We start from the raw sequence: 21,505 nt of genomic DNA, 5'->3' as shown, positions 1-21,505 counted from the left end.
TTACATTTTATTAAAGTGTCAAGTTCTCTTGTAAACTAGCAATTTTATATACAATGGTGAAAAAACACTGGCTGTTAAATTTGTTTCAGCTTCAAGACATTAAGATTAAATAGGAAATCAATCAAAGTGTCTCCTTTGATTTTATACGGAAGAAACAAAGTTGCATTATTATCTTAAAAAGTTGATGTGTGTGTGTGAAAAGCCCATTTTGGCTCTGTCCCTGTGGATGGGACATTGAATTTTCTGGCCTAAATTGCACTGAGGTAGTTGGCCTAGGGAAGTATAACGCTAGATTTCTCTTTTCTTATTTTGATTTACAAAAGAAATGCAATGTTTTGGAAAATCCTTAGTCACCAGGCCACTTGTTTTGAAAAGTTCTTGTAAAAAAGATCTAGGCACCGTGTCAGAGAGGTCACCTGTTTGTTTCATTTGAGATAAATGGGTTGAGTGATAAGAGAGGCTTTCGGAAACTCAAAGAAGGCTCATGACGCAGCCTACATGTCAGGTGTGAGTCTTTGCCTACTTTCTGCAACGACTTTACTGCCAGCACCTGACAGCCAGGCTTCCTCATCCTTAACGAGGGAACTCCGTGGAATGTTCTTGGCCTTGAGTAAGTTTCTTCTTGCGGGATATTTATCTATGCTCTCGTTCTTTTCCACCAACATGACATCTAAACCAGGAGAGCTGACTGCTCCTGAGGTTGGATAATGTGTGGCCTACGGATGTAAGATGTGGAGGTGAGGACAGAGGTCCACAGCGAGATTCTAGTGCTTTGCTATCCATTTCAGTATTTGAAAGGATGCTGTGTGTTTTTAAATTGGAAGAGTGCATCTTGGTGAGTTGAACTTGGGCCGCGTGTGATTTTTCATGAAATATCCTACTCTCCAAGTTATTCAAGGTCATTCTTAAGAATAATTAGAAAGCAACCCAGAGCAGTAGGCAGAGAATTGGTAGATGATCTTTTATATATTTGATCCCTTTCATTCACTCAGTTGCTCAGCACCCTGCCGCTTCTCCCTAGTCAAGTGCCTTTTGTCCTTGTTTAATTTCTTACACACTCTGTACCTCTCTGAAGCCCTCAGTGAATTTTGCCTTGTTCTGTGGCTGTTTGTGTAGGTCATAATATCTCTTTGATTAGCTTGTTCACTTGCTTCCTCCAAGCAAGAAACATGCCTGAGGCTTTGTGGCTTCTGTAAGAGCCTCTCAACTGTCTGCTGGATGATTGGTCTTAGTGAGAAATCTCTTTTTTGTTTTCTTTGATAGTCACATACTCTGTCAGATTCCCAGGTGGTACTCTTGTAGTCATCTCGCTTTGTCCTGTGTCCCAGCTTCCCTCCCCCACACGTGTCCCTCTGGTGTTCTCTTTGTGACTGTATTACTGGCCTTGCCCTTGAATGGGCCCTTCACTTTGACCACTGAAGCAAAGCAAAATTCTTGCCTTGTTCTATCTCAGTTTTAGATTTGAGCATGACCTAGTTGCTCAGATTGAATTAGTCATTGTTTTTAATTTTGCAAAGGTTATTAAATATCTTTTTGGTTTGGCTTTATTAATACTGATGCCGCTCGGCTTTTGTTTTTGTGGAGAGTCCTCTTTGAACTCTCTTGGGCTTTGTTTCATAGAAACATCAAAACCTTCATCATGCAGTGGACGAAAGAAACTCCCTGCATAACAGAATTCAAAGACTTGAAAGGCCTTTGGAGTGTTCAGATTATTTTGAATATTAGGTGCCTCTTCTTTAAACTCTAGAATAAACTCTCAAGTCCATCCCTGCACAAGTTTAGAATTTCCTAGAGAAAGTATTTTTTAATTTGTTAACAGGCATTTTGTGTCGTCCTCTGCCACCTGCTTGTCTTATCCTCCAGGAAACCTCACCTATTTTAGTTCTTACTCATTTTCTTCATCTGAACACCTAGAACATGTATAGGGTGTACTTCACAGAGTTGTTCTGAGCATTAGGTGAGAGACTGTGTCAGGGAAAGCAGTTACCCCCCGTGTCTGGAGGAAGTGAGGGGCTTCTGCTCCGTGTACCAGAGGGGGGCCGTGGTGGGGAGGGCCGATATGGGAGTGAACATTTCTGGTTGATTTCTCCCTTCACCCACCAACTTGTTTCTCTCCATGGGAGTCTGTTTTGATTAAGGATCTGACCACCCATCAGGGAGCTTTTTTTTTTTTTTTTTTTTTTAAATGCAGGGGACCAGTAGTGCTGGTCTCATCTCTTGCCCTCTTTTGTCTGCTGCAGCCGAGGCCCTCTTGGGCCCGGGGCTGGAGAGGAGAGTTGTTTGCGTTTCAGGCTCTGCTTGGGGCAGGCCTAGCCAGGTCTCTGTTCCCCTGGTTCAGCTGCTCTGATTGCAAAACCAGGTGTCAGGTTGCTGTCAGGTTTACTGTCCTCTGGGGGCTGGCTACCTTCACTTCAGTGGGGAGGGCTGTGGAGGCCTCATTTTGGCCTGCCTTCCCCAGACCTGCTCCGGCACTCCTGAAGCTGACCCTTGGATCCCCATTTAGTGCTTCGAGTCTGCACGGCCTGTAGAACCCAGAGTGGTTGACAGACATCTCAGACAGCCACAGAATACGTACGATGACATGTCTTTCTTGAACCACCAAGACCCTCTCCGTGAAAGGTGTGGCAGTTTGCTCTGCGGTTGTACCCTCACTTCTCTGAGTTCTGATGTCTCATGTGATGGCACATCGCACCCTGGATGGTGCCTGGCACAGGGCCGAGCAGGTAGAAGGGACTCAAAGCGGATTCGTTATTTTTCAAGAACTCAAGAAATTCTAGTGTTTCTTAATTGATTCCTTGGCAGAGTGGTTTTTTTTAGGTTGCTTGTGATGTTTTTTATCTCAAAGTGTGTACTTTAAGAGAAGCGTGTATAATTTTCCCATGGGATTTTTCTGCCACATCAATCCCTGCCCTCTGTGTACATCCTCCTGACTCTTACAGAGATGGGGGAGGAGTGGGCGAGGGGCAGCTTGTCAGGATGAAGTTGAATGAAGTGTGGAAGTTGGCTACAGAAAGCTTCCACCACCTGACATCACAGTCGCTCTCCTTGAGGCAGTGGGCACTCCCCTCCCTCCTGTCTCATAGCTCTTTCTTTCTTTCTTTTTTCTTTTTCTTTTATTTTTTTTGAAATTTTGGAATTTTATTTTTTTTATACAGCAGGTTCTTATTCGTTATCCATTTTATACATATTAGTGTGCACATGTCAATCCCAATCTCCCAATTCATCACACCATCCCCCCCCCCCCCCCCCCCCCCCCCCCCCCGACTGGCCACTTTCCCCCCTTGGTGTCCATAGGTTTGTTCTCTACATCTGTGTCTCTATTTCTGGCCTGCAAACCGGTTCATTTGTACCATTTTTCTAGGTTCCACATATATGCGTTAATATACGATATTTGTTTTTTCTGACTTACTTCACTCTGTATGACAGTCTCTAGATCCATCCACGTCTCAACAAGTGACCCAATTTCATTCCTTTTTATGGCTGAGTAATATTCCATTGTATATATGTACCAAATCTTCTTTATCCATTCGTCTGTCGATGGGCATTTAGGTTGCTTCCATGACCTGGCTATTGTAAATAGTGCTGCAATGAACATTGGGGTGCATGTGTCTTTTTGGATTATGGTTTACTCTGGGTACATGCCCAGTAGTGGGATTGCTGGGTCATATGGTAATTCTATTTTTAGTTTTTTAAGAAACCTTCATACTGTTCTCCATAGTGGCTGTATCAATTTACATTCCCACCAACAGTGCAAGAGGATTCCCTTTTCTCCACACCCTCTCCAGCATTTGTTATTTGTAGATTTTCTGATGATGCCCATTCTAATTGGTGTGAGGTGATACCTCATTGTAGTTTTGATTTGCATTTCTCTAATAATTAGTGATGTTGAGAAGCTTTTCATGTGCTTCTTGGCCATCTGTATGTCTTCTTTGGAGAAATGTCTATTTAGACCTTCTGCCCATTTTTGGATTGGGTTGTTTGTTTTTTTAATATTGAGCTGCATGAGCTGTTTATATATTTTGGAGATTAATCCTTTGTCTGTTGATTCATTTGCAAATATTTTCTCCCATTCTGAGGGTTTTCTTTTCATCTTGTTTGTAGTTTCCTTTGCTGTGCAAAAGCTTTTAAGTTTCATTAGGTCCCATTTGTTTATTTTTGTTTTTATTTCCATTACTCTAGGAGGTGGATCAAAAAAGACCTTGCTGCGATTTATGTCAAAGAGTGTTCTTCCTAAGTTTTCCTCTAAGAGTTTTATAGTGTCCAGTCTTACATTTAGGTCTCTAATCCACCTGGAGTTTATTTGTTTATGGTGTTAGGGAGTGTCCTAATTTCATTCTTTTACATGTAGCTGTCCAGTTTTCCCAGCACCACTTATTGAAGACACTGTCTTTTCTCCACTGAATATCCTTGCCTCCTTTGTCATAGATTACTTGACCATAGGTGCGTGGGTTTATCTCTGGGCTTTCTATCCTCTTCCATTGATCTATATTTCTGTTTTTGTGCCAGTACCATATTGTGTTGATTACTGTAGCTTTGTAGTATAGTTGGAAGTCAGGAAGTCTGATTCCTCCAGCTCCGTTTTTTCCCCTCAAGACTGCTTTGGCTATTCGGGGTCTTTTGTGTCTCCATACAAATTTTAAGATTTTTTGTTCTAGTTCTGTAAAAAATGCCATTGGTAATTTATCTGTAGATTGCTTTGGGTAGTATAGTCATTTTCACAATATTGATTCTTCCAATCCAAGAACATGGTATATCTCTCCATCTGTTTGTATCATCTTTAATTTCTTTCATCAGTGTCTTATAGTTTTCTGCATACAGGTCTTTTGTCTCCCTAGGTAGGTTTATTCTTGGTATTTTATTCTTTTTGTTGCAATGGTAAATGGGAGTGTTTCCTTAATTTCTCTTTCAGATTTTTAATCATTAGTGTATACGAATGCAAGAGATTTCTGTGCATTAATTTTGTATCCTGCTACTTTACCAAATTCATTGATTAGCTCTAGTAGTTGTCTGGTGGCATCTTTAGGATTCTCTATGTATAGTGTCATGTCATCTGCAAACAGTGATAGTTTTACTTCTTTTCCAATTTGTATTCCTTTTATTTGTTTTTCTTCTCTGATTGCCGTAGCTAGGACTTCCAAAACTATGTCGAATAATAGTGGTGAGAGTGGACATCCTTGTCTTGTTCCTAATCATAGAGGAAATGCATTCAGTTTTTTACCATTGAGAATGATGTTTGCTGTGGGTTTGTCATATATGGCCTTTATTATGTTGAGGTAGGTTCCCTCTGTGCCCACTTTCTGGAGAGTTTTTTATTATAAATGGGTGTTGAATTTTGTCAAAAGCTTTTTCTGCATCTATTGAGATGGTCATATGGTTTTTGTTCTTCAATTTGTTACTATGGTGTATCACATTGATTGATCTGCGTATATTGAAGAATCTTTGCATCCCTGGGATAAATCCCACTTGATCGTGGTGCATGATCCTTTTAATGTGTTGTTGGATTCTGTTTGCTAGTATTGTGTTGAGGATTTTTGCATCTATATTCATCAGTGATATTGGTCTGTAACTTTCTTTTTTTGTAGTATCTTTGTCTGGTTTTGGTATCAGCGTGTTAGTGGCCTCATAGAATGAGTTTGGGAGTGTTCCTTCCTCTGCAATTTTTTGGAAGAGTTTAAGAAGGATGGGTGTTAGCTCTTCGCTAAATGTTTGATAGAATTCACCTGTGAAGCCATCTGGTCCTGGACTTTTGTTTGTTGGAAGATTTTTAATCACAGTTTCAATTTCATTACTTGTTATTGGTCTGTTCATATTTTCTATTTCTTCCTGGTTCAGTCTTGGAAGGTTATACCTTTCTAAGAATTTGTCCAATTCTTCCAGGTTGTCCATTTTACTGGCATAGAGTTGCTTGTAGTAGTCTCTTAGGATGCTTTGTATTTCTGCAGTGTCTGTTGTAACTTCTCCTTTTTCATTTCTAATTTTATTGATTTGAGTCCTCTCCCTCTTTTTCTTGATGAGTCTGGCTAATGGCTTATCAATTTTGTTTATCTTCTCAAAGAACCAGCTTTTAGTTTTATTGATCTTTGCTATTGTTTTCTTTGTTTCTATTTCATTTATTTCTGCTCTGTTCTTTATGATTTCTTTCCTTCTACTAACTTTGGGTTTTGTTTGTTCTTCTTACTCTAGTTCCTTTAGATGTAAGGTTAGATTGTTTATTTGAGATTTTTCTTGTTTCTTGAGGTAGGCTTGTATTGCTATAAAGCTCCCTCTTAGCACTGCTTTTGCTGCATCCCATAGTTTTTGGATCATTGTGTTTTCGTTGTAATTTGTCTCTAGGTATTTTTTGCTTTCCTCTTTGATTTCTTCAGTGATCTCTTGGTTATTTAGTAACATATAGTTTAGCCTCCATGTGTTTGTGTTTTTTACGTTTCTTCCCCTGTAATTGATTTCTAATCGCATAGCCTTGTGGTCAGAAAAGATGTTTGAAATGATTTCAATTTTCTTAAATTTACTGAGGCTTGATTTGTGACTCAAAATGTGATCTATCCTGGAGAATGTTCCGTGTGCACTTGAGAAGAAAGTGTAATCTGCTGTTTTTGGATGGAATGTCTTATAAATATCAATTAAATTTATCTGGTCTACTGTGTCATTTAAAGCTTGTGTTTCCTTATTAATTTTCTGTTTGGATGATCTGTCCATTGGTGTAAGTGAGGTGTTCAAGTCCCCCACTATTGTTGTGATTTCCTCTTTTAGAGCTGTTAGCAGTTGCCTTATGTGTTGAGGTGCTCCTATGTTGTGTGCATATATATTTATAATTGTTATATCTTCTTCTTGGATTGATCCGTTGATCATTATGTAGTGTCCTTCCTTGTCTCTTTTTTTAATAAATTTATTTATTTATTTATTTTTGGCTGTGTTGGGTCTTCGTTGCTGTGCGCGGGCTTTCTCTAGTTGCGGCGAGCGGGGGCTATTCTTTGTTGCAGTGCATGGATTTCTCATTGCAATGGCTTCTCTTGTTGCGGAGCATGGGCTCTAGGCGTGTGGGCTTCAGTAGTTGTGGCACATGGGCTCAGTAGTTGTGGCTCATGGGCTCTAGAGCTCAGGTTCAGTAGTTGTGGCGCACGGGCTTAGTTGTTCCGCGGCATGTGGGACCTTTCCGAACCAGGGCTCGAACCTGTGCCCCCTGCATTGGCAGGCAGATTCTCAACCACTGCGCCACCAGGGAAGCCCAACCATATTATTTTTAATGTAAAGGGTTTTTTTTTATGAGTAACATAGGCAAAATTAAAGTCAAAATTTTATTTAAAGAATTCACATGTTATGATTCCCTCCACTGCCAATCACCTTAGTTCCTCAATGTTTGAGTCATAATGTTCAAGGTAGCCCTTTTAAAGAGAACTTTTGCTCAGACCACAGTTGTTATATTAGTAAGTCCACAATTCTATTTAGTTGGGATTCTTTGATCGCCTCTTGAATATGGAGATGCTTCAAAAATTCCCCACCTGTAATCTTTGGGTTCCAATTTCTTCAAGCAATTTACTTTAGGGCCCTGGAAGTTAAATTGTAGGAAGTACATTGCTATTTTGGCAGATGATCTAAAATATATTGTTCCTTCATCATTTCTAATATTGAAAAGTTTTGTGACATCCAGTTTTCACTCACGAGCCTAGCAAAACATGTTACAGGTCTCCTTGTCACCACTGCAATAAACTTACTGTGATGGAAACAAAACCTATGTCTCAGTGTGGCCACATCAGTAATATCTGGACACCATGCACAACAGTTCCCATTTGCATCTAGAATGAGGCTTGAAATGAGCCATTTTACAGTGAACAGTTCCCTGGCATTTAGTGTACTCACAGTGCTATGCAGCCACAACTGTAAGTCAGGTGCTTCTGGAGGGAAGGAGCCAATGAGGTTGGTGGCTTTCTTCCTGGGGCGAATGTTCTGGAATTCTTTTGCCAGACTCTTTGTGGCAACTTTCCTTCTAAGACATGACTTGAGAAGGGATTTTTAAGCTAGGCCTTGAGATGCCACGTTGATGAACGTCTTTTAGCACAGCTGCCATGAGAATTCTCTAGCTTAGTGTTGATGAGAGGACAGAAAGTAGGACATGGAGACTTCTGGTCTGTGCTGTGCATATGTGACTTAATGGGGGGCTGACACACAAAGGACATGTAGGAGAGAAGCACAAATAAGTACTGTGTAATTACTATCTTCTGTACGGTGCTTTTTCCCCATATAGATTTTGAGTTGAGTTCTGGAATGATTGGCAAGGCCATAGGCAGGTATGAGGGTTAAGGGGATGGAGTTGCATTGATTCAAAATTACGTTGTTACCAGATTAGACAGACGAGTGTACCATACGTCTATGAGCTGGATGCTGTCATCAATCACTGCTGAGTACCTTCTGTAAACAGAAGTCTGTACCAAACTGGGATTTTTAGGAGAATAAAATAAAATACCTGGCCGTGGTCATGAGGAGCTGAGATGGGATTTTGGTTGATGTAATTGTTGACTCTTGTACATATGGAATCTGACTGTATATAGAGAAATTCATTGCATGTTTGAGGAATGACTGGAAAAAACTGGCTTTTGATTTTCTAGAAGAAAATGTGGTCATATGGAAAAAAATCAGGTATAATTTTGAATTTGCTTGACATAGTCATTCTTTTCAGTTATTTACAGTTCAGATCATTTGTTTGCAAGAAATCTGAGGCAGATCTCGAGAGGATGCTGAAAAAGGAAAAGGCATTGTTTCTGAGGATTTCTCAAAACTTCCAAAACTAATCAGCCTTTTAAGAGGAGGGAAATGCCTCCTCTTCAGGAATCTTTTACATTTTTCAGAGTCATTTTTGGATTTGCTTCTGTTTTGAGAGGGATTGCCGTCAGCAGTGATTTCTGAACCCCAAAGACTGCATGACCACTGCCTCCAAAGACGGTCTAAATTAAATCGGGTACTGCCATATTAAAAAGATATGGCTGCTACTTAGAGATGTCTTTGTTGAGGGACACTTTGTTGGGGTGGTTTACTATTCTTAGCATATTAAATGTTGAGAGAATTAAAGAGTTAATTTTCTTGGATCCTCCCCACTCCTAAAATGAAGCATGTCATCTTAACATTGTATTAGTACTGTGTTACAGTAATAGTGAATTTGGAGGTAGTAGAACACGCCTCCCTTTCTTTCTTTCTTTCTTTTTTTTTTTAAAAAGAGGATGTTTAAAAAGAAAGGTAATGGAGGAGAAAAATATAAAATCAAAAAAATATTTCTCCTAGGTACTGTTGTTTTATCAACTTTATTACTGTTTCCATGAGATTCTTATTTTTCATGCCATAGCGGTTATTATTGTATTAATCATCACATCAGTCATTCTAAGAGTATAGGGTTGGGAGAAAATATGATAATCGGTGACACTGTTGAGTTCCTGTCATGTTCTAGAGACAGTGCTAAGTGCTTCTTATGGGCGATCTCGCTGAATCCCCCCAGCAACCCTAGGGGGTCGATATTGTCATTGTCCTGACTTTCAGGGGGAGAAATTGAGTATCAGAAAGTTAAGTGAGTCCCCCAGAATTCGAACACTCTGGGATTTCAGCCCCGACCCTCCGCTCCTACCCTCTGTCCTGCTCTGCCCCTCGGGGTCAGGTTGCCCACTACCCTCCAGGATACACAAACTCACCTCTGTCCCCCTCTTTCCTAGATGTCCATTCTGTGTCACTGTGTGCTGTTCACTGTCTCAGTGTTGGGCATACAGGCTCTGGTAAGGCATGGGACCTGCCCACGCAGAGGTCAGCAGAGGTCATGGTCAGGTACCAGCGAGAGGTATGGTCTCAGAGAGGGGTTCCTGAAAGGGCTGCATTGCAACTGAGTGTGATTTCCAGTCCCAGCCAATCGCATGGAGAAGTGGGGAAGGGTATTTCAAATTAGAATGTCTCTTAAAGAGGCGGAGGGCGTTCAGATAGATCACCAGGCCATGCCTGGGGACGGGTGTGTGTGCACGAAAGCAGTTAGCAGTCGTCGTAAAGAAGAGGCTTCTCGATGGTAAGCATCATTTATGGACTGGTCAGAGTTTGCCAGTGGCCACTGCTGGCCCATGAACTAGAGTTTTGGGAGCACTGTCCTAGCTCATTCCTTGTCCATCAGGCAGGGCTCTGTCGACACCATGGAGGGGATTTACGGCTCGGAGAGTTGAAGGGTGGTTTCAGATGATTTGCTCAGACTCACGATCAAGTTACTGTCGGGCTGACAGAGCACCTGTCCTGTGTGATCCCCGGCTAAGCGTGCCCCTGGTCCGGTTCTCTGCGTCTGAGTCCAGAGAGAACACGCACGTTGGCTGCTCCCCCAGCCAGATGGCTGCATGCCTCTGTGATCGCTAGGAATGTATCCAGAACATCGATTTTCCTGACTTGAAATCTTACCATAACAGATCCTGCAATAAAGGCGAATTTAGCTGTAACACAATTCGCATTTTATTGTGGACTAAGTTTCCCTGTCTTTACTTTGGGCTTTCTTGTGACGCCACAGACTGACTGCAAATACTGTTTTTTTAATTAATTTTGCACCGATGGAACAGCATATTTTATGCACTTTATTTGTTTGGACTCCACTTACCACGCTGTGATGGTGTTTTCTTGCACCTTTCATCATATCACCATTGGAGTTTGTCTTCCCCTGCCTCTCAATTTATCAAAATATACTTAGTTACATTTTAATTGAAATCCTAGGAGGTGCAAGATATTAAAAAACTTTGTTTTGTTTATATTTGCTTAATATTTTGACTTGAAACACTTGGAATTTTGTGTTACATTTTAAAATGGAAGCATTATAATATAGTGGTTATTTGCAAGGGCTCTTGAGATTCTGCTGGGTTCGAATCCCTGTTCCACTTGTTAGCTGTGTGACTTTGGATGTCATAACAGTTTCTGTCTCATAGGCTGGCCCTGCATGTTGAGTTAATTCAAGTGAAATGCTTTGAACAATGCTTGACGCATGGCAGGGGTCCCTTAGGTATTAGCTGCTGCTGCTGATGTTTCTACCATTATTCCAGAAAGCACAAGTCGAAAGATCTATTTGGAAATCTGATAAGCTTACGTATAAAAGTCTTTTTTCATAGGAGTATAGTACAGTGTGATTCCTATTCGTGAATACCTTATGCTTTTTTCAAAATGCATTTTTCCCATTATTAAAACATTTACAAACTTGGAGTATAAAGGGGAAAAAAATACTCATAGTTGGTATCTAACATAATTACACATTTTGCTCTATTTCTTTTCAGTTTTTTTTCCCTTTAAGTTTAGGTTTATTAAAATGTGATAATCATATTGTATAAATAATTAAAAAAATTTTTAACCTAAGTTACCATGAGTATGGTTTCATGTTATTAGTAGCTACACAGTAATTATAAATGCTTGCATAATAGTACATCAAGGAAATTTTTACCTTTGTTTATTTAAACATTAGACACTTGAGTAGTTTCAAGTTTTGTTGTTATGAGTAATTCTGTGATGACTGTACTTCTTTATAAAAGCTCTTATTTGGGCAGTAATCCTAGAAACAGACTCATTGAGTCAAAGGCAAAGAATGTCTAAGGTTCAGTACATGCTTCTGTTGCTTTTCATTTGAGGAACATTGTGCTACCTGCATAGGATGCTAGAATGATTTCACTGCATTTCCTCAGCATTGCGTATCATCTTAAAAATGCACTAACAATGAATGGAAAACAATATATCACTGATAGATGAAATTTTAATTAGGGAACATGCATGTTTTCCTCTATGAATGTTGCCTAATTGTGTTGCTTCTTTTGTGAATTGTCTGATCATGTCTTTTGGGATCGTCTTATTGGTATTTTTTTTTAATCACAGTGATTTCTTATAATCATAGATTTCAGTTTACATTAACACTTTATATATGAAAGATGATAACCTTTTGACTATCAAACTGTCAGGGAGGGGAACACTTCCCTCTACCCATTTTGGTTCTTTTGGCTGGTCTAATAATTAAGTTGACACAAGGCAGATTAAGAGGAGGAAAAAAACAAATTTAATTTTATATGGATGAGGGTGCTATAGATAGGGGACCTAAGAACTGACCAAAGCAGGCTGTTTATATACCTTTTAGACAAAGAAACAATAAATTTGTGAAGAACTGACAAGATAAACTTAGGCTTGGGTACTAATTAATGAAGAAACTAAGCAGAGTTTGTTTATACAGCCTTCTCTACCTTGAGTTCCCTATCTCTGGCGATAAGAATATCTCTTTACCTACTGGTACAGGAAGGGTACCTTTCACCCGACCCGGGAGATTTATTTCCTACTTTCGGGGAGGGGAGGGACAAAGGAGGGTCAGAGTGTCCTTCTTGTAGTGGCTGTTTAACTTTAATTCAAAATAATATGTCAAAGTGGCATATTTTGGGGTGGCCTGCCCTGAACCCCATCATCCTTAAGGTGTTTTTGCCTTTTCGATGTTTAAAAAACTTATGATGTTCTGAAGTTTTAAATTTCATTTGATACAGTGTATTGATAGCTTCCTTTGTGATTGAATGAAATACCATTATTATTTTTCTAAATACAGAGAAGTAACAGAAGGGATCACACAGTGAACCATAATTCTCTACCCATATAACGTCTACTGACCATAAAAAAGTAATACCTGTACGTGGATGGTATATTCAAAAGCAAAAGCCCCTCTCAGCCCCCTCCCCGAGGCCCCTTTCTCCTCAGTAAAGTGTTTCTTGTTATTGCTTTCAAGGAAAATAAAACATGTATTTGCAGATATTTTAAACTGAAAGAGATCATGCTGTAGTCACTGCTCTGCACCTTGCTTTTGATCACGTAAAATATATTTTGGAGATATTTCCATATGAGCAGTTATAAACCTATTGTGTGTGTGTACATACACATATAGCATAATATTCTACCAATGGATGTACTGTTTAGTTAGTCCTATATTGACAGACCTTTGATTCTTTCCAGATTATTTTATAGATTTTAAACTAAGCTCTCCACCTTCCAGAATTTTGAGAAATACTCAATTTTATTTCCCTCAGGGTTGGTGACCCCTCTTTGTGCTCAGGACACTGTCGAGATGCAATTAGAAAAAGACAAATCTCTGAGTCAAATGGTGGGACTTAAAAAGGGGCTTGGGAATGATAAAAGCTTAACTCTGTCATTTAAAATAAGGGTAATCTTTTTAATTGGCTTCTGTGATGCCTAGTGGAATACCATTGTTTGCAGCATAATTATGCATTTCCCAGCTTAATTCATCCATTATAACATGATGTAATGTTTAGACACAGCAATAATTACAAATCTCGCATGTCTGCAGATAAATATACCACTGATCAAAATAAGACAGTGGCAGCACGAATAGTGCTGTGTCCATGGGGGACATTAATGAAAAATAATTGATAATGAACCGTATCTCATTGGCTCAAAACATTACTTGGTAGAAACATACCTTTCTATCCCAACTGTCATGTAGAGGCCGGTCTACCTGTGCCAGCGGGGCCGTTTTCATTTCTGCCCTGTAACTAGCCCCAGAGTTCCACACCATTGTATTTTCTAGATACAGCTTGGTGTGTTATGCACAGATGTGCCCTGGATATTTTATCCTGGGACCAGTAGGGGTCAAAATTTAAGAGATTATCCGGAACTGTCTGCTTCTCTGTGTGTGTGTCATGAATAAAGAATGGGTCTAACCCAGCCCACTAAATGTGTTTGACCTGGAAGAACAGTAAACAATTAAATCCTGGTAGAGTGGCTTGTTTGTTTAAAAGCTACTTAGTCGTGTATTTTGCTTAAAGCAAACAAAATCATCATCAGTCAGGTTCTTGGAGAAAAGAGATTGTTCACAGGGTCCAATGAAGTGTTTGGTCTTTAAAATCCTCCTTCTTATAGTAAATGTCCAAACTGGTTCAGACAGCATGGAGGGAAAGAGGAAGCCACGTTTTCTGAACATGTTATTAAAGCAAATATTGGCGGGGATGATCTTGACTCACCTTAGCTGTACATCGACATGGCATAGCTGAGGTGCCTTTGATTCAGGGGGCTTGTTACAGGTGAATCACATGGGGAAGAGCTGAAAAGAGAGATGGGAGTTTTCTAGAATGCTGTGATGCCCCAAACAGCTCACTGGTCTGCTGAGAGCTGGGCCATTTCGTGTCCAGGTTACAGAAACAAAAAATGAGATGCAAAGCCCCTGTAGGAGGATGCATCTGTCCCCTTTGCTGACACTGCTCACCCCCAGATGGCTAGTGAGTGGCACGGCCCTGGTTGTGCCCCCCTCTAGTCTGGGGCAGGTGTTCTTTTGAATTTCTTTCTTTTATTAAGCCTCTGAGACTATGTATGCCTTCTCCCCTCCCCGAGAAAAACACACATGCTCACCCTCTGGTTACTGTATAATATAATGTGCATTCTCACTGGCTAGTACCTTGTTTCCATCTTTTTATTCTTGGTGTAGGGAGAAGAAAAATTCACTAGTTTTCTGTTTGGTCATTTCAGGAATTTGCCTTTGGGGCTCTTGGACCAGGCTTTCCTGTAGCCACACAGAGCTTATCGGGTCTGTGTTAGCCTCTCAACCACTTCTTGAAAACTGTTGATGCCGCTGAGCCTTGACTGTGTGACAGGGCGCAGCATTGAAATCTCACCCAAATAGCAGGGATGATGGCGTCTTGTTGATTACCAGGGCTGTTAAAATTTTTTTGCAGAGCCAAAAAAAAACAGGTGACTGTTTCCAGGAATTGAAAAGCTGCTGCACACCCGGCCCCAGGTGTTCCATGAAGGTTGGATCACTCATGTCATCCCTTTTTACAGTCCATAAATCTTCTGATTTATTTTGCCATCTGGGATTCAAGACATGTTTATTTGTGGGGGGATCTCCATTGAAATCAGAGCCCGCTGTCAAGCAGGAGAAAGAATCAGGAATTAGAATGGTGTACATTGTTCTTTGTTAGAAAAGAACCCTCGTTCTTTGCTTGTAGACAAATATTTGCTTTTGCAGAATCTAGTGGTGTGTCGGTGCCTTTGTTCGCATCCATGCAACAAGCACGCTCTCTCGCCTTCTAAGGACTCAGGCGCACACCGGGCGCCATTTGATAATGCTTGGAATCTGGGTGTGTGCTACTTAAAGTACGAATACCTTTCTGCTTCCTACTCCTCTGACTTAGCTAATTTCTGTAATGGGACAGATCTTTATCCCAAGGAGTCTACATAGTTTCCTACGGAGGGTGATATTGGAAAAAATGTCCCTTTAACTATAGCTAGAGATGAATATTGCCATGCGGCTTTCTTGTGTTATGCTAAACCAGCATCAGAGCAAGAGGCCTTACATCTTTTATCTTTCCCAGCCAGTGGATTAGGGAGGAAAGAAGCCTGGATCTCTGGGAAGCCACCCTGAACCTCAGTTTCTTCATCTGTGGATGAGGAGAAATAATTCTGACACTTCCTAAGCATTCGCTCTTGCTGTCACAGCCTCCTCAGATGTTACGAGTATTAAATGAATTCATGCACGCCAAGGGTCCAGAGTAGTTTTTACCACATAATATTGGGTTGGCCAAAAAGTTCGTTCAGGGTTTTTGTTAAGATGTTATGAAAAACCCGAATGAACTTTTTGGCCAGCCCACTAAATGTTAGCTCAGGATCCCTGTTTCCAGGGGCGGAACACTGAGGAATGGGAGGGCTGAGGAACTTGGTTGGGTACATGCAGTACGTGGCAGGGCCCAGGCTGTCCTCCAGAACCTACGTTCTCTGCCACCACCCTATACTGTCTCTCAGGAGGATGATAGCTTTCCACCTGCCATAAACGGGTGGTTGGTTGAGTGCAAAATGGAATAACGTGTGTGAAAGACGTGTGTTTAATTCTGCAGTGACGGACCATAAGCGTTAACTGGGAATCTACAATGACGACAGGGCAGGTGATGGGGAGTCTGGGGTGAACAGGCCTTGATCCCAGGAAGCTGCAGTTTAGGGAAGTGGTGCACACAGTCAATGTACAGTTGCAGTGCTGTGTAATAAATGCCAAGTTAAAAGATCTCCAGGGGCCAGGAGAGGCCTGAGGAGGGGAGCTCTCTGGAGCCCCATGGGTGGGGTTGGATGGATGGGAGCAGGTCTCTAGCTGAGCGGAGGTGATGCTAGAGGACTTTCTGCAAAGCATCAGGTCCACTGAAGTGCGATGGAGTTGGGATGGGGAAGGGGGTCGTACAGATTATCAGGAGCCAGTTCTTTTACTTATCAGTGCACATGCCATGTCAATATTTTTTAGCCTATCTACCTGATTAGCTAAAATTCTTGGCAGAATTCTTGGCAGCATGATATAAAGCTAAAATATTTTTATTTGATTTGATGATTTTTTTTTCCCCTAGGGTGAGAAGGACATATTGAAGGGTCAAATGGGGGAAGTGTCAAGTGTACCTTTTGTAAGACCACTCAGGGCAGCGGCATGGAAGATGGACGTGAATGGAGTGGGAATAGAGTCAGGGGATCACTCTGAGGTCATTCAGATGTTATATGATACGGGACCCCAGGCAAGTCCCTAGGAATGAAGGAGACAGTCCAGGATGTTAATGAGGGCCTCTCCGCCTGGCTGGGAGATCTTGGGCAAGCTAAGTACGTCTCTGGGCCTCACTTTCCCGTCAAGCTAAGTACCTCTCGGGGCCTCACTTTCCTGGCATGTCTCTTTGATTTGGGTGTTTGGGATGGGATGGATTTTAACCACAGTGAGAAGAAAACTTGGGGCGTTTATTTTTAAAACAGAAAGCAGAAGTGATTTGATAAGATTAATTTCAGCAGAACTGATATATGTTGCCTGCTGGCTTAATAGTTTTATTAGGGCTGTTTAGTCACCCTCCCTATGATGGAAACCAAGTGAATTCTAGTAGATTTGTAGTCTTAGGTTTGTAAGTAATGTCATTTGCAGAGGAGTAAAGTTCCCCATTTGTTCCTCAATTTGGAAGGATCGTGTAGAAATCAGCTACTTTAAAAGTATCCAGCAACCTTTCACCACTTTAAAATATTGAAAGGATAAGTGATGCTGATGGTGGCTGGCTGTGCATCATGAATTATGGATGCGGCGTGCCCTGGAGCTCTTTATGGCTGTGCATAACGAATCATCTTTTGTTCTAGCTTATTTTCATTGGGGTGCTTGTAAAAGAAGAGGTCAAAGCAAATCCATTAAAGAGATCTGTTTGGTGCAGGATGATCGTTTTTTGCCATCCTGTTCTGTTAGTTGCTTTTGTTGGTGCTTTGTTTATTCATTATCAAATTGGTCCGCAGTAGGGTGGGATCTGGGGACAGTGGCGGAGGACCCCCTGTGGAGTTAACAGCTGTGGGTCAGGCTAATGATAGAGCAGGGGGCTCACACACCCCTTGTTGGTTCCCTGCATCTCTAAAGCAATTCTCTTCCTGCCCCCTTCTTTCTCTGAGCTGCACCCTCTTTAAATTCTTCAAGGCAGTGGGCCGCCATGAAGTAAAAACGGGTTTATGCTCCGTATAAAAGCAGGTGAGGCCTTAAGTACTTTATAACCTGATAATAGTAAAATAAAATAAATTGGAATAAATTATTCACATGCTTATGATCTTTTCTCCCACTAATTTTCTCTAGACTCTCAATGCAATTAGAGAGGATTAAAAAAACATGGAACACAGCAGAAAATTAGTTTGTGCTCTTTTTTCCCCTCCCCTCCCCTTCCCTGGCCAAGATTCCTTTAGAATCTGAGTATGCTATCAAAGGTACCATTTAAATTTCATACATGAAGTCATAATGACTGTAAGTGGAAGCTGGTGGTCACATTGCTTATTTTGGTCATTCATATCTCCTTTCTGTAGTGAAAACGCTACCTACTTTGTGAGGGCGGAGCCTCCCAGACACAGATATCAGGCCTGGCTCATCTAGAATCAATTAGAAAAGGTCTACCCACCGCATTTCATTTGTGGTTAGGTGAGCTGTCTCATCCGCCCTAAGATGATCGTTTGTGGGGTGCTCAGAGGCAAACATCGAAATAGTTGGGAGTGGCTCCAGATTGAGGCTCCAAGGCCCATGGCCGCCTCTGGACGTGCACATCTACCGAGGGCTGGTCCGTGTATTCATCAGAGTTCCAATGTAGTCATAGTTGCAAAATGTTGGGGCTATTCTGATTTCAGTGGTTAATTACGGTTTTAGCTCATACTAAAATTAAAAAAAAAAAATCTTTGCAGGAAAAACTATTTAACTCAGTTTGTCTATAGTATTAACTAAAAGACACAACACAGTGCTCATGCAATGTAGAGAAATGGGATAACGCCTGGAGGTTACACATAGGCAGAAATTTGTCTGGATACGCATCCACTTAATCCTGTATTCATTCAGCAGAAATTCACGGAGGCCTCCCAGCAAGGGCCGGGCACCAGGGGACTTCCAGCAGGAATCACGCTCGGAGCCTGTCCTCAAGGACCTTGGTCCAGAAAGGGAGATGAGGCTTGGGCACCACTATGAGACATCGTAAAATGGGTCTAGACCCTGTGCCGTGAGAATTCAGTAGAGAAAGAGACTCCTTCCAACTGAGTGGTCATGGAGAAACTAGAATTCCACTTACAGGTGGTGGGAAAGGCATTTGTGAACAAAGAATTTACAAATGGTCTTTTTTTCTTCTAGAGAGATCATCAGTCAAATCCCTGGGCTTTTAACCTGTTAGCTAAAAAAGTGCAGTAATTCATAATTTTTGAATAACTATTAGCCCGTTCTCATGTAATGATACTTTACATTGCTTTTCAAATCCTGGGATTGAAATAATAATAAAAGAGTAGGAACATTGATTATTTAAATTTTTTTTCTGTGCGATACATACAGGGGACATGATGTACCTCCTTTTATTTTTACGCTAGTTTTGGAACATTTATTTTCTTTGCTATCCTAGGAACAGTTAAAGGCATACTTCCAGTAGTGTGAGATTACATTTTTAATTTGTGCTATAAACATGAAATGATTTATATGGTGAAGAATTTAATGGGTCTACCTACACTATTAACCATTGTGATTTTAATAAACCATAGCCTTTGTTTAATTGTGATTTTAATAAACCATAGCTTTTGTTTAATTGCATTCTCTGCTAGCACAGATTTGAAGAGCTCAATCCATCTGCTTTATTGTCATTTCCTTCTATCTGAGTCCCGTTTTGTTTCCCCTTCTCTACTATACAAATGTGTCTTAGTAATACAGGAAATATTGTGACTGTATTATGTGAAGCTGAACCGTATGCTGAAAGTAGATCATACCAAGCCATTTCTCTCTCTCTCCCTCTTTTTCTTTTTGCTCAGTATCACCTTCTAAATTTATAGTTAGTTATTTGCAAATGATGGGATTATACTTTCAGAATTGTCTTGTATCAGATATATAGCTCCCTATTCTCTAAAGAAGCCTTATTATGCAAATTAGCTGCACTTTCTTGATTCATGAATTCATATCGTGATTTTATTTTGGGATTCGTCGAGGTAATCGCTTATTCGGGTGGTTCAGAAGACCGGAGAGATCCAAGTTATACAGTGAACATTTTCCATCACATAAAGGCAGTTCTATCTTCCGCAGAAAATCAATGAAGCAATCACTGTGACAGTATGTTGGAGACTGGAGAAAGAAGATCAATCAATGGTCATTTAGGATCACTGTTCCTTTTTCCCAACTCTAAGAGTGATCTTTACTGGGTAATCGCAGAGCCCTCTTCTAAGTCCCCATTTAAATGCCTCAGTTTTATCTTCTGAAAAAACAATGATCAGGTAGGAGAGCGCTTGGGGCAGGCAAAGGCACTTTACCTGTAAGTGGGTAAAGAGCTTCCCCAGGTTCCTTGGGAATATTTTTCTATTTTCCTGCTTCAAGAAAGAGCATAATAAAAATACTTCAGCAGGGAGTAAAGCTCTCCCAAAATTGCTAAGTCCCGGGAGACCCAGGATTGGAGCATCTTCGCTATCAGCTCCTTTTGAGGCTGGCACGTCAGTGCTTCCTTGCAAAGTGAGCTCAGTGGGGCGTGGAGGACGCCAGCTCTGCAGTGGAAGTGGTCCCTGTCCTCGTTGTCCTGTCTTCCCCAGTAAACTAAGAGGACACCAGCTCTCTATAATAACCAGGCTTCTGACCTTTTTTGGCCTTTTTGGACTATGAAAATTTAGTTTTTCTAAGATACTGAATGTCAATTTTGGGAACAAAAAGTAGTTGGATTAAGGGGCTATATGGTTTAATAGCAGTAACTGGATTTTTTTTTTTATTGATGTATAGTTGATTTACAACGTTGTGTTAATTTCTGCTGTACAGCCAAGTGACTCAGTTATACATATACATATACATTCTTTTGTTCTAGTCTTTTCCATTATGGTTTATCCCAGACTCGATTTTTATATGTAATTACTAGGAATTTCAGAGAAGTCACAGGCAGCTCACCTGGAGCAGCCTAAGATTTGACACCTGAGTGACTTAAATTGCACTAAGCAGCCACTTTCTAAAATGAAGAGAAGGTGTCCAGAGAGTAATTGATATCATGTGTCATTTGCTGCTTTTTGGCGTGACTCCCCCCTTTCAGGGCTTTCCTGGACCGTGGCCCTTGTTGAGTTAGCAGTCCTTCTGAGTTAAGGTAACTCGTAATCCCCGCCCTTACCAGTTTATACCCTGTTTGTCTGCCTTCCCATTTTTTTTAAAACATCTTTATTTGAGTATAATTGCTTTACAATGTTGTGTTAGTTTCTGCTGTATAACAAAGTGAATCAGCTATATGCATATGTATATCCCCATATCCCCTCCCTCTTGTGTCTCCCTCCCACCCTCCCTATCCCACCCCTCTAGGTTGTCACAAAGCACCGAGCTGATCACCCTGTGCTATGCAGCTGCTTCCCACTAGCTATCTATTTTACGTTTGGTATTGTATATATGTCAATGTTATTCTCTCACTTCGTCCCAGCTTACCCTTCCCCCTCCCCGTGTCCTCAAGTCCATTCTCTACGTCTTTGTCTTTATTCCTGTCCTGCCCCTAGGTTCATCAGAACCATTTTTTTTTTTAGATTCCATATATATGTGTTAGCATACGGTATTTGATTTTCTCTTTCTGACTTACTTCACTCTGTATGACAGATTCTAGGTCCATCCACCTCACTACAAATAACTCAATTTCATTTCTCTTTATGGCTGAGTAATATTCCATTGTATATATGTGCCACATCTTCTTTATCCACTCATCTGTCGATGGACACTTAGGTTGCTTCCATGTCCTGGCTATTGTAAATAGAGCTGCAATGAACATTGTGGTACATGACTCTTTTCCAATTATGGTTTTCTCAGGGTATATGCCCAGTAGTGGGATTGCTGGGTCATATGGTAGTTCTACTTTTAGTCTTTTAAGGAACCTCCATACTGTTCTCCATAGTGGCTGTATCAATTTACATTCCTACCAACAGTGCAAGAGGGTTCCCTTTTCTCCACACCCTCTCCAGCATTTACTGTTTGTAGATTTTTTGATGATGGCCATTCTGACTGGTGTGAGGTGATACCTCATTGTAG

At 40.8% G+C, this 21,505-nt stretch overlaps 1 protein-coding gene and 1 non-coding gene across 3 annotated transcripts in view; one reads left to right on the top strand and one right to left on the bottom strand.

Moving 5' to 3' along the window:
• Window positions 1-21,505, top strand: part of MFHAS1 (malignant fibrous histiocytoma amplified sequence 1) — a 122,244-nt gene that overhangs the window by 5,453 nt on the left and 95,286 nt on the right. The window lies entirely within an intron of this gene.
• LOC118888106 lies at window positions 7,672-7,806 on the bottom strand. Its single transcript, XR_005018250.1, has one exon. It is a non-coding gene; the product is annotated as a small nucleolar RNA SNORA1 (small nucleolar RNA).

Source organism: Balaenoptera musculus, chromosome 21 (assembly GCF_009873245.2).
Source record: "Balaenoptera musculus isolate JJ_BM4_2016_0621 chromosome 21, mBalMus1.pri.v3, whole genome shotgun sequence".
Lineage (NCBI taxonomy): Eukaryota > Metazoa > Chordata > Mammalia > Artiodactyla > Balaenopteridae > Balaenoptera > Balaenoptera musculus.
This window is presented reverse-complemented; position numbering and strand designations above follow the sequence as displayed.